We start from the raw sequence: 14,801 nt of genomic DNA, 5'->3' as shown, positions 1-14,801 counted from the left end.
GAGATGGTAAAAAGATGTACCAATTAAAATACTTCATCCTTATTGTGGTTGTTTGTTAAAACTGTGTTAAGCCTGGTGGATTCTATGTCAAAACTGTGTTAAGCCTGGTGGATTCTACATATTCAGCCAACAGGAATATTGTGTGAGACACTTTTAAGTAAGCTTTGAAGGCTCCAGTTTGAAGTGAAGCAATTTCCTTTGCCACCCTGAAATACCTCCTGTGCATCTTTATCAAAGTGGTCTTGAGAGATATCAAAAACTTTGGAAGGTTTTAATATTCAGTGGTATTCATCACTCCCGTAACAAACCTCCAGTGAAGTAGAGGAAGGATGTACAAATCAAGCTTCTTCACATTGAGTCAATGGCTTGAACCCTCTGAAAGGCAGTTTGGGACAGTTAGGTGGTCAGATCTGCTTGAATCACCTGATGATGCCCATTTGGCTCTGATGTTCAGGAACTCAGGGAACCCTCAACATGGTGCTCCAAGTTAGGCACTGTACACTCCCCTTGCTGACATTGCATGTGCACCTTCAGTACCTCCTGAGCCCCATGAGTGCCACTCTCATGCTACTCCTTTGGCATCTCTTCCAAGAAAGGGAATGGAAAATTATTGTTCAAGAGTAAAGTGTACGTGTGACACAAAAGACTGCAAAAGAGGAAACTGATGACATAAAGAGCCATGTTTCATACCTGTAAGTATTTGTGAATTTGGAAATCAGGATACTTGCAGAGCCCTTCCTCAGAACTTTTTATAGGATGGAAACAGAAATGCTGACTTGCTAAACTTAGCAAAATGCAATCTCATTTCAAGGCTTGAGCATTATAAGTTAGAAGGCGGCTTTGATTTCTCTTCACCCTACCTGACTGCTTATTCTGCTGCATTTAATAACAAACGTGAAAGTCCAGGTTATTTCAGCTGTTCTATAACCTCCTATAACCTTCTATAACCTTTGATAGAAATGTACTTCAACAGTATTTTTAATTTTACTATTGTCACATTATGGCTCTTTCGCCTTACAGAATGCTGATATAATTTAATTAAGTCAATGTATTATGAAGGAGTTAGATCTTTAATTTTATTATATTTGCATTTAGTAGCAGTCAGTTATTATTAGAGGTTGGAAAAATTTCATTGACATTTTTGCTCAAGTTTTCTGAGGGTGAAAAAGAATATGATCTCTCCTTGAAGTACACAGCATAAATTCTACTTTGTTTCAGGCTCTAATCCTGTGAGAAAAAGTTAGACTCAAAACATTTAATACAGGACTCATACATATGTGACACAGGCAATGGATTGTAGGAGCATAGCTGAATGCTTCTGTCAGTAAAGTTTATTTTGAAATAATGACAAGATATCATCTACCTTAGTTTTCTGTCTGCAGATAGCAAGGACAGGACAGCTATATTTTAGCAGGAAAACACTGACATTTAGAAATGCAACTTACATTTGTCTTGGTGCAATCAGGAGGCTCTTAGCATTTTGAATGTGAGTATGCTTAAGAAAAAGCCAAAACAGAAATTAAAACATATATATCTAATTTTAGAACCCTGATAATGCAGTTTTGGCCTTCACTTGGCAGACAGCTTGCAGCAATTTTAGATAGTATCACCATTTACATTTCAGTTCCTCCACTTAAAATAAAAGGCCAACAACTTTTTGAGTTTCATGTTGTGATTAAAAAAACAAAAAAACCCAATAAAACCCCAACCAAGTAACACCTCACTTATAAAAGAATCTATTCAAAATAACACTGTCAAAGCAGAAAGATTTCCTTCCATGATGGCAATTTGTATTTCCATGTATAAAGCCAAGTTTTCTGTTTTTAATCTACTGTTAAGAACCCATACTAGGCATTTAGCAAGCACCAGGTTCCACGAGCCAGATTTTTTATTTTAATGGATCTCTCAAAGCAACACAGAATCTATTCCTCTGGCAGAAATGTCCTTTTGAGAAATGGGTCAAGAATTGCTGCAACTGAGTATCAGTCTCCTTGACAAACTCATACTGCCTCTTGTGAATGTCACAATATGCGACTTAGTTGTGAAACAAAAAAGATCTAATGTCAAACAAGAATTTTTTTGCCAAATAAATATTTTAAAGATGATTACAGTGTCTTAGCAGGTAGCATTATAAATAAATGTGTCTAAAATTCCACATCTCTTTTTCTGCTTCTTTTAAAATGCTCATCTGTGGTAAGTGATGGATCTCCAAGGACTTCTTGTAATTGAACTATTTATCAATGGTCAGGTGTGGGGAAATAACAAAATACACTGAGCACATGCTGCTGTGAGCAGTGTACAAGAATAAAACACACACTTCTGACAGGAACCCATCTTATTCTGGACATTCATGTATTTACTTGCCACGAGCAATCAATTCCTAAATAAACTTTTGATACTATAGTTATGGAAATGCTTTTTGGAAAGATTTTCTCTGGGTTCTGATTCATCTGTATTTTCTAAAACTGTAAATATCTGAACTGTAAAAATCTGAACTTTAATTCATCTACAGACACTTAAAGATATGAAAGATATTTATCACATTTTAAAGATGCCATTACAATACCTCTTTATAAAACTAAATTAAATTTCACCACATTTCCCAGCTGTTATTAGTTTGCTTTTCAATTTGTCATATCAAGAATATTTTCCTAGATAGGCCTGGATTGTAGGAGATGAGAAACTACCAGACTGTGAGATTTTGACTTTCATCCCATTTCATCCTGTGGGAGATCGTTGTCTTAAAGCCAAAAATCTCTCATTTCAGTCAATGTGGTGAACTTGTCAGAAGGGCAGAGATTTCAAATGACTGCATTCCTGTAATTCTGTAATTCCTGTAATTCTGTAATTCAGTATGGACAGCCACAGGGGAAAGTGGGCATGACTCTGCCTCACTGACCAGACTATTTGCTGTGTTGTCAGCTATAGGCCAAGAAGTTTCAAAGGCCAGTATAGCAGTCACAGATGCTCAAGATATCATGGCCAGGGAGATGTCTGGGTAGGGTGCATTCCACCACTGCTGTTTAAATCCAGCATTTTTGCTCATGTGACTCTTCAGAATCCTGCAGGGATTCTCTTTAATATTCCTATAACCAAAGAAAGAGCTGGCAAGGAAACAAAATTTTCAGGTTGCTCTGTTGTCTGGGAAGGTGAATTCATACATGTAGAGTGAGGAACACTGAAGGTGGATACCAGTGCTTTTTCTGCAGCTGTAATTACTGTAAGCATACACCCACAAACTCTTTGTCCCTTTCCGAGAAATATCTTAGGCTGTGGGATTCAGGACTCTTACATGATCCCATCCTTGATTAGTTTTGTGTCTTTGAACAAAACCACTGTTTCTACTCTTTCCTCTTCCCCCATTTAATAAAAGAAAAGGCAGAATGAGATTCATATGCTCCCTGTCTTTCTGAAATATGTTGGCTTCTGTAGCTTGATTCTGATGGTAGGAAAATTGGAGAATCACAGAATGGTTGGGTTGGAAAGAACCAGGAAAGGTCCTCTAGTCCAACTCCCTGGCAATTGGCTGGGACATCTTCAACAAGAGCAGATTGCTCAGAGCCCTGTCCAGCCTGGCCTTGAAAGTTTTCAGTGATGGGGCACCCAGAACCTTTCAAAAGCAACCTGTGTCAGTGTTTCACCACTCTCATACAAAAAAAATTGTTTCTAATATCTAGTTTGGATTTACCCTATTTAGCTTAAAACCATTAGCCCTATTGCTAAAAACCCATGAATGGGTTTTGAGAATTCAGACATCCTTGAGGCCCTGAGAGCCAAACTATCAAATTATTTTATACAGAGAACCATCATTCTTATTTGGCAAAGACTCAATGTTTAAAAGATTTTGATAATTTGAATGATGTAATCAAATTGAGTCTTGTCATGGGAAAATGCTCAGCACAGCAAGAATTCAGTGGAAATAGGCAGTTATTTTGAAAAATTCATTCACCAGTAATCAGTTCCTGATTTTGCTAGGAAAAACTAAAAGTGAACTATCAAGCAAGCTTGAAGGTCACATCTTGTAATGCCCACAGCCTTCTACTTCATATAATCTACTGTAATGATGACAAAAAATAATAAGAACCATTCTTTGGTTCTGTAACCAACAGTTTTGATATTTTTATTTGGCATCTCTATTCTCTGTGGGCTTTATTTTGGCTGTGCTGAACTTCAAAAAGTTGAAAAATATTTTAAATTTCTTGAAAAAAGAAAAAGCAAAACCAAAACAAATGAAAGTTTCTTGCCAGGCATATTTCTCCTCACCTAGGGAGTTTCCCACAGCTCTAATTTTGAATAATGAAATATTTTCTTGCAGAAATATTGTGTATTATTTTATTAAACCAATTAAAAAGTGAGGAATGTTGTCCAGTATCACCATTCTTACCACCTCAGAGAGGATTATGCCTTGCTATTATCTATATCCCTTCTGCAACAACTCTGGCTGCAGCATGCTGTGACAGGGCTCAAATCCTCTGGCTTCTCTCCTTCTTTCTGTGCTTGGAAACTCATGAATTCATGGATTTTCCAAAACACACAGCAGATGGGAACACCTGCTTTTCCCCAGGTAGGGTGCCCTGACTCTACAGCAGCCTGTCCCAAATTTATAGCCCTGCGCATAAACCTCTGTTATGGTGACAGCCTTTAGTGAAGCTGAAAATGATGGCCTAAAAGACTTATCTTGAGCCTAATGAACATGCTAATCTACTTCTAAACCCCAATACTAAAGAGGTTGTTTGTCTAAGCAGCACAGAGGTCAAAGTGAAAATTGCCAAATCCTTGGAGATCTAACAACTAAAATCTTCTCCTATTCCTAGAAAAAATCCACAAACAGCCTGCCTTTATTAAAACAGCCATATCAAATACTCTATTTCCTATCAGCCATTCTGTGACACCTCAAATCTAAAGCAGATGAATATTTGTGTTTGGTTGCTGCAGCCTCACAGATCAGTGGCTTCAAGCAAAATGAAACAACAACTTCAAATGCAGCGAATGTAAGGCTGGACCATGCAAAACTTTAACAGCCTGGAAAGGAGACAAACTAAACTTTTCAAAGCCTATCAATTTCCTGTTAAAAATAAAATAAAATACGTCTATAGGAGAACGCTTCTGCCCCCTCCCCAGCTCTTGCAAGTCTGTGAAGTACAGTAAAGGCAGTAGTTCCTCATTCCTGTTCCTGCCAATGCCCAGAGTTGCCAGATCCCTTATCTCCAGATACTGGCAGCCTCTAAGGCTGTCTGATTGCTTTGCATGAGTCTGCCTAACACTAGCTGGATTTTTACAATGTTCAGGTGGCCCTTTGGCCCGCTGTTAAAGCATAGTGGTTGACATGAGATTTGAATACTCAGGGAAGGAAATTTTACCTGCTTGTGGTTAGGCATATTATGCACACAATTCCCAATATCAGTGCTCCTTAAATGTCAAATAGCAAACTGGAGTAGATAGGGTCCCTTTAAACCACAGATCCTGAAGACAGCTCCTGCCTCCCCCTCTCTCCCCCGTGATAATACACACAGAGCACCAGATCTGCTGAGAAAGAGCTGTGAGAACTGATCACAGTCTCTGTCTCCCCATTAAGAGCTGAAGAGAATCAAATGTTCTCCTTTCAGGCAAAAGACATCAGAAAGTATAACTCCAAACTACATTATCTAAAGAGAATATTGCAGATTTGGAGAGGTATTTGGGTATACCTCCATTCTAAGGAGACTGATACAGGCTGTCAGTATCCATGATGCCAGTTGTTTGGTCAGATGTCAGTTGATGTCAGATGTCAGGTCAGCCATGAAGAAAGGATGATGCCTATGTAGACTCTTTACCTTTGCATATTGGGGTTTTAAATACATTCATTAATTTATTTCATTATCTAAAGATGGAAGAGTGTGATAATATGCTTTAATGCCCTGAAAATAATACTAACTTCTAAAGCTGTATACATATATTTATATGTAACAAACATATATTTATAATACTCAAATACAGTGCCACCCTTCTACAATAAACACGAAAATGAAAAAAATAAAGGTTATTAAAACTAACTGGAAGAAGTTAGTTACTTGAGATCAGTTAGCAGAGAGCATCATAATGAAGTTTATTTAGTTAAAGGCAATCTTGTATCTTAGTACTAGAAACAAAAGGTATAAAATGTGTTCAAGGCAAAGAGTTACTGGACACAAACCAAAGGCTTTAAATAACATGAAGACTTATTCAGCCTACATTTTTTTCAGCCCCTCAGGACAGTGGCTGGCTAATGAATTTTTAAAAGCTTAGACAATGTCTTGATATAGGCTAGGGGCATTCTGGCTTCCTAATGCTCCAGCTGTATCAGAAGGTAGCACCTTATACGCAGAAACCTTATGTTACCTTGGCAGTGGTTCCAATATTATTATGGGTAACACTCACAAGCAAAACTTTCTTCAGTGCTTTGGGTCCTTTTCACCACTCCAAAAGAAATTCTAAGCCACCTCCATTCCTGCAAAAAGTGTACCTGGTCATGAGGACAGTCGAGATTGTTTTCATCTTTATTTTGATAATAGATCGCATTTGCAACTCAGATACCTTAAACAAGGCATTAGCAAAGACATGTATGGTTGTCTTAGATAATGCAGACAGAGAGGGTAAAAACTTGGTATATGACCTAAGTGTAAGCCTGTTTTCTTGGTCAGAATGGGTGCTATGTTTAGCAGAAATGTTTATTCATCTTTGTTAGCAACAGTTCTGGCAGTTTGACTTATTTCCATACTGACATATGTTATAAATCAGGCTAAAAGGTCTGTGAGGTTTGGAATTTACATTGCTTTGATACAACCAGCTTACTGGTCCTGAACATAGTGCAGTTCCAGAAGGATATGAGCAATTAGAAAATGTTTAAATAGCCCAATACAACATAAAATACATCTTTCATGTGATGGAGTTCTGCTATCCTGGGGACGGCTTAGAACCGACCTTCCTGTGGGGAGTGATGACTGATTCCATGGTTTTGCTTTGCTTGAATATGTGCCTTTTGATTTACTTATTAAACTCTCTTTATCTCAGCCCATGAAGGATCTTATAGCTTTACCTTTCTGGCTCTCTCCTCTGTTCCTCCAAGTGGGAGACAGCAAGCATCTGTATGGGGCTGATTTGCCAGCTGGGGTTAAACCATGACAAGAAGTTTGGCTGATGTTGTGACAAAGATAAGTGTGTACTTTTGTCTATGCTTTATGTCTGCTCTCTGGTATAAGTGGCAGACAGAAGATGACACGAGATCACCATGTCAAAACCACTGCAGTGGAGTGGTTGTTCCAATCCCAGAATTCTAACACCAGCAGCAGCTGCAAACAAAACACACAAGGTATTTCTAGATAATTCTGTATTACCTCTGTTCCATATGGTAGAGGAAAGCAAAAATTCAGTTAAAAAATCGAGTGAAGGAAGTAAGCCATACTTGGGTAAATCTGGTTTTGACAGGTTAGGGCTATAAGACATTTCCCCTCCCAATGACGGAGGGTTTTGCCTCCCTGCATTATGTAGGGGTTTATCAGTCCCATTAGCACTCTGACGCTTCAGCTCTCCTCACCCTTCACATCTCATCTGTCTCAAGTCTCTCTCTGTTCCTCACTAACTTGCCACATGGAGAAATCTGCCTCCTTCTGCAGCCAGCTTGGTTAGGTTGCTGTCTGTAGGGCTGTGCAGTCATGTAGACATCTAGATGTTTGACAGCTCAAATGCCCTCCCTGTACAGCATCCCTCCAGTGCCATGAGGGTCAGCAAGGTCCGTGTCAGTCATGCACCATGGATCTCACTTACTCACATATCAGTCACCTGTTCTGGGAGACCAAAGAGAGTAGTTTTTAGTCCTCTAAATTTCTAACAAAAAAAAACTGACTGGACGAGATGATGAAAAGGGATGGAAAATTCCACATAAGTTTTTGTTGATATTTAGTTTTTAGCTAATCTTTCAAAATGTAGTAAAAATGCAATTGCCCAGGCACAATATGTATAAACTTTCCAGCCAACTCCAAACAGGTCCTCACAGGATTGATATTTGCCTTATAAATGCAGGAAATATTTCTGTCCTAAGTGTGTTTCTACCTACTTTGCCTGTGGGGCAGAACTAAAAATAGATATCAAAGACAGCTTGTTATGGCAAAATGGATTGCTTCAGCCCTACCACTCTGTGTTCACAAGCAGCAAGATTAACCCTGCTTTACTCTTCCCAATAGAAGCTTTCAGTTAGCTCCCTGCTTTCATTCACAAGACAATTCTACCTAAAACAAAATAACTTTGTGAAGAGACCTCACGGACAAGATCTCAATCTTTGAGATGAAGCTTTGCAATAGCATGAAGGAGCAGAAGAGACTGATTTAGACAAGACTATACATAACATTCAACTAAAACCTTGATGTATAATTGAGTCTGAAAACTAAAGTCACATCCCTGGGCACCATCATTGTCTTAAAAGTGATAGTGCAGATAAGAGAATCAGCCTAATTTTAACAAGTGATTCATTTATATCACTGCAGAGCAGTGATATAAATGGGTCAACACTAAACTCTGAATTCTTGCATGAACTTCCCCAGTTCTGTCAATCAAAGAACATTTTACAATACAATGCAACCAACTTGAGATTATTTCAATGTAAATATTTTTTATTTGGCCATGATTTCTTCCCACGTCACTCCTTTTTATGTGTCACTTCATCCTGTGGGATGAGGAAGAGAAAAGGCCTTTGCTCTTCGTGAGCTTTTTCAGCACTAATGAAAATGTCCCTTTATTATCAACACTGCTTCCAAGGCAAACACAAGACACAGCCCCATACAACCTTCTATGAAGAAAATTAACTCTATCTCAGACAAAACCAGTAAATCAACATTGGCACAGAATCAAACCTCTGTAATTTTCAACTTCCAAGAGCCCCACCTTTCAAGACCTCTGTTTTTAAGTGAATGATCTCCAAGTGCTTTCCCATTCAATAAAATATTCTTCAACAACAAATGGAGCACAGCTTAAGCCAGCTTTCCATCATTTTTTGCTTGTAATTGTTTAATAAATTACAGTCTGGTAAACATTAAGCATCTACTTTTGCTCTTGAAATCAAAACAAATCATCTTGAAGACATTTTCTTGGCTCAAGAAAATTTGGGCCACCAAGGGGGTTCTGGGTTAGAAGTGCAGACTGTAAAATGGTGTTTAATTTAACAGGGATAGTAAAGTCCAATTACATTAACCAGCACAGCTCATCAAGCATTTTTCTTGCATAAATTCTCTGGCAAGGGAGCAACTCTATTACTCAGAATTGAACTGATCCCGTGTTTATTGTCTTCAGACTCAAGTATATGCTTACAGTGAAACTTCAAGTCTGCCTAACCAACCTAGCAATCATCTAGATGGAGTGACTACATCAGTAAGCAAGGGCAGGGCTACAAATGTCATTTATTCTGGATTTCTGTAAAGGCTTTGACATAGTCCCCCAGAACATCCTTTTCTCCAAATTGGAGAGAGAGGCCTCATTGAGAACACTGCTGGATATGAAAATGGTTGGATGGTCACAGAAGGTTAATGGTTAACAGCTCAGAGTCCTGAGGGACATCTGTGACAAGTGGTGTCACTCAAAGGTCTGTACTGGGACCAGTGTTGTTTGACACAGATGAAGGAATTGAGTGCTTCCTCAGCAAATTAGCAAATGACACCAAGCTAACTGGTGCTGTTGACATTTCTGAAGGATGAGATACCATCCAGAGGGACCTGCACAAGCTCAAGAAGTGGCCCTTGGGAATCTGATGAGGTTTAACAAGGCCAAGTGCTGGTGCTGCAGCTGGGCTGGAACAGCCCCTGGTACCAGCACAGGCTGGGCATGAGCAGCCCCAGAGCAGCCCTGCCCAGAAGGACTCGGGGTGCTGTGGGTGAGAGGCTGCACATGCCCTGCCATGGCACTCACAGCCCAGAGAGCCAAACGTGTCCTGGGCTGCAGCCAGAGCCCCGTGGGCAGCAGGGCAGGGAGGGGATTCTGCTCCTCTGCTCTGCTCTGCTGAGACCCACCTGGAGCACTGCATCCAGAGCTGGGCTCCCAGCACAGGAGGGACCTGTTGGAGCCAGTCCAGAGGAGGGAAGAAGCACCTCTCCTATGAGAAAGGCTGAGAGAATTGGGATTGTTTAGAGTGGAAAACAGAAAACTTCAGAGTGACCTAATAGTGGCCATCCAGTACCCCAAGGGAGCTTATTAGAAAGCTGGAGAAACACTATTTACAAAAGCATGCAGTGACAGGACAAGGGGGAATTAATTAAAATTAAAGAGACTATGTTTAGATTAGATATGAGGAAGAAATTCTTTAGTGTGGTGAGGGTGGTGAGGCACTTGCACAGGTTGCTCAGAGAAGTTGCGAATGTTCCATTCCTGGAATATTCAGGCCAGGTGGGAAACATCTGGTTTACTGAAAGCTGTCCCTGTCTACAGCAGGAGGTTGGAACTAGATTATCTTTAAGGCCCCTTTTAACCCAGGCCATTCTATAATTCTAATTTAATTTTAGAGAGACCTTTATGGACATGTTATCTGGAACAAATGGACAAGTATTGTGGAAGCAGACACGCTTCCACAATATTAATTAATGCCAGTAGTTGATTCTCTCACACTTTCCCTATAGTAAGATTAGGGATAATAGAAGGAACATTCATTTTGGACATAAAAACAATTGTCCACAATTTCCTCTTATTCCCTTAGAGACTTAAAAAAAAAACCTCCAAAAAGCTGTTCTGAGACATGTTCTAAAATGTCAGTACAAAGGTGCTTTTAGAAATCCTTACATACACACACACACACATATATATATATATGCCCAGTTATATATATATATATATATATGTTTGTAAGTACATCCCAAATAGAATTCCATGATATCTATGCATCTGGGAATTAATGATATATCCGGAAAACAGATAATTCGTTCTTTGTCCATTTTCCATTGTAAGTACCGAGCTATTTAAAGCAGAAGCAGCTGGAATTGTTGAAAAGATGCGTAATGTTTCACAGGTACTGTGGCCTCCAGCAAGATATCAGTCAATTGTGGGATAATAAAAGGGCATGTGTCACAACTGGCAGGTCTTCATTTGAATGTCTTTGAAATGAGATCTGAATTTCTGCTACTGGTTTAATGGCTGCAATTCCCAACTTGACAAGGCAGCTGAAAATAATCCCTCAAAGAGCAGTGATTAGTACCTGCTCTCCATTTTTCAGTGTATTTTCAAGGTCACTCAAATATTTACAGCTGTGCCTTTTTTATTTCTTGACATGAAAAATCAATCCCCAAAGATATTCCACACACACAGAGTGTTCTCTTTGAGGGAAAAGGAAGGAAACGAAATATTAAAAGGTGAACTAAGAAAGGTTTCTATACCTGACACATTTTTTGTCTGGGAGCATGTGCAATCTAGTATAAGTTTATTGTTGGGGCTTTTTTCATACTTTACATGTATAGTCTTGTTTAAAAATGAAAAAGTATTCAGCAAGTACAAATTTCCTCAGATTTCCCTATTTAGTACTTGGAAATAATTTGGGTTTTTCAGTAGGACTATATTTGAATGAAAATAAGCATTAATAACCCTACCTCAAATTTCTCTTAAATTAGTTTAACTCTGCAGCTACCATGAATGCTGTATGTAGAAAGGTTGCCAGAAAGAATGTTATTCTCACCACACAGAAAATGGTCAGGAGCTCTCTGGGCAGGTTCACTGAGGGATATACATGAAGAGGAAGATGCTAGAAGTCTCATTGCAGAGGAAGGAGTCAGAAAACCCTCAGAGCCCGTATCAGTGGCAGGCATCAGGTTTTTTTATTGATTTATTGACTTTTATTGGAGTCAGGTGCCTTGTGCTTCTCAGGGTGAAGTTTCTAGCTATTGTGACTTAATCGTATGGCTTGCTATCCCGAGAACCAGAAAGTTCCTTTTCTTACCACTTTACTCCCTATGTTCTTCCCTGGCACCCACCCTTTCCCTGCTCAGCCCCTGTGGTGATGCAGAGCAGTTCACTAATGTGAGAGAAAGCTAATCCAATGCAGAAGGTGAAGCCTTTGCTCCCAAGTTAGACAGATAAATCAGCTCACAGAGTGGCAACCACATGCCAAAATCTGTGCAAACACAAGGAGGGGGCTGCACGGCAGGAGTGAGGGGAGCTGAAACAGGGGAGGCTTTTTCCTTCTGACAGCAGCGAGACACAAAGTTGGCCCAGCTAGTCAGCTAACACCTAATCACCCCAGGAGCTTTAACTCTGCACTGCCATATTTCAATAAGGTCAGACCAAAGCATGTAAAAGTCATATATCACTTCCTCTAGCATGACCTGAAATTCATACTCTAGGTGAAAAAACACATATACTTTAAAATCATTCGTTTTTTATTTGCCTTCTGAGAATGTGCTTTTCATTCGACCAGTTTTTGTTTTAACATCAGGAATGACGTAATATAAACACAAAACAAAGCAAGATTTTCAAAAGCAAGCCTTGAGAAACCAGAAGTTTTGTTGACTCTTTTTTTTTCATTTTTTTCAGGATCAAGTTAAATATCATGAGACCAATGATAAAACAGTTTGCAAGAATTCTCTTTCTGCCTTACATTGTTTTACATCAGATGAAGAAAGAAAAATGTTTGTGGTTTTTGGTTTGTTTTTTCTTTTTTCTGCGCTGGCATTACCCAATTACATCAGGCTAAAGAAAGTTTTACCTCCTTTTATCATCATTTTTCCAAGACAGATGCTGCAAAGATTTCTGTACAAAGAAATTTAGGAGGAGGAATAAATGAGCAGGAATAAAGCCTTGTTTTTTTTTTTCTTTCTGGCTTTTCAATTTTCCTCTCTTCTGCACAGCCTCTGTCATACAAGTCAAAACATATATCACTTCACTGTTATGATGAGTATACAGTGGAATTGCTCCTGATTTATAGCAAACAAATGAAAATTATTTCTTTATCTTTCAGGTGAAATCAAATACCATTATGTTTTCCTTTTTAGATTATCTCTTTGTTTAGCATAACCTCCAGATGGTGAATGACTGTTTGCAGGAGTAAACTCGTGTTAGACATCAGCACTACTTTTTAATTACATCTTTGAGCACAGTGTATTGAAGTGGAGGAAATGTCTTAAAGCTGAAATTTATTCATTGGGTGAAGCATTTAGTATGAGACTTCAGACAATTACAGGAATGACTGCTGCTCTACTGAAGCACAGAATTGTTCCATTAGCTCAGTGAAAGAGAGATGGTCTGAGAAGAAATACAGCAGCAGCTTTCTCCCACAGCACAATTTTCTTCTTTCATCAGTAAGATATCAAGCACAATTTAAGTGTGCTATCAGTGACTTTTACATCAGCAAACCCTTGGTACTAGCAGCTAAGAAACGATGCCAGTGAACACAACACAATTTGTATTATAATTTGCTAGGTATAAAATGTGTTTCAGAGCTGAGTGTTTAATAACCTTGGAATTTCTAGGCTAAATTTCATGGAGGCACCCAGACAGATACAAAAATTGAAATTCATGGCTTTTTATGGCTCTCTACACATGAAATCTAGTTTTTAAATTTCATATATTTGAATTTCTGTATTTTTAATTACTTGTGCACCTCTAGTTCACAAAATTAGAGGCTGATTCAATGTTTAGGTTAAGGAATACAAGATAAGAAGGCATATGTGTAGCTGCAGACAGTAATATGCTACTTTGTTGGTACAGTTGTTAAAACTTCACTTCAAAGCGAGAACATAAATACTTTCCACTGCTTTTTGGAAGGCTATTTTAGATGTATATGTCTAAAATCAGACTTATTTCCTGGCCACATTAATTCACAGGCATAATTTGCATAATTTAGCATTTAAGATTTAGTTTCCTAATTTCTTTTCATAAGTAGTGAAGGTACATCAGCACGTGCACAAAGAAAACTTCAATAGCACTGGAACAAAACCTTGAAAAATCAAGGGCAGTCCTTAAATAACAAAACATACACTCAAAGAGTCAATAAACACAGCAAATACAGGGCATAAAGACAAGCTGTTAAAAATTCAGTCACGAACTTCATTTTTCTTTTCCCCAGCTATTTGTAGCAGTTTTAAGAATAATTTAGTAAGAATAACTAAATAATCTTAGTTATTAGGTGAACCTCTATAAATAAGTATGAAGATGACAAAATTAAATTTCTTAAAGAAAAACATAGTTTTGAAAATATTTCCATCTATATATATTTATATGTGTATATATATGTGTGTGTGTATATATATGTATGTATGTATGTATGTATGTATGTATATTTTATTTTTATATGGGTATGAGATGCATTTGTGCAGAGGGGCGTTCCAAACAGAGCAGATGCCACCTGACTCTTTTTGAATGCCCGGGGGAGCAGGGTGGGTCTGGAGCTGTAGGTTTCCTTCCCCTGAGCAGCTCACACAGCACATTTGCTCCCCTGTTCCCCTGTTCCCCATCCCACAGGCAAGGTGCTTCATCCAGCCCAGGGGAATGACCTTTGTGCTGGTGGGACTGGGGCCAAGCTTCTCTCAGTCGTCTTCTCTTTTGGAATAGATTGGGAAGGAGGGGATTAAGAATTTGTTTGCCACAATGAACTGGAAGCAGTATATCACTGGCTCCCTGGGCAGGGATGGAGGGGCTGCGCTGACCTTGCCGTGCGCACGCGGAGCGCGGCTGATCCCGGCTGATCCCGGCTGGTCCCATCGGCCCCAGGCGCGCACTCCCAGGGCATTGCGCAGGCAAGCACCGCGGGGTCAGCGCTCTCTGCCTTCCCCAGGGACAGAGCTGTGCATCCCTTCCTTTTTTTTTAATAGCAGGCTTCT

Source organism: Fringilla coelebs (assembly GCF_963513975.1).
Source record: "Fringilla coelebs genome assembly, chromosome: Z".
NCBI lineage: Eukaryota > Metazoa > Chordata > Aves > Passeriformes > Fringillidae > Fringilla > Fringilla coelebs.
The sequence above is the reverse complement of the archived record's forward strand: the minus strand, read 5'-3'. Positions refer to the sequence as shown.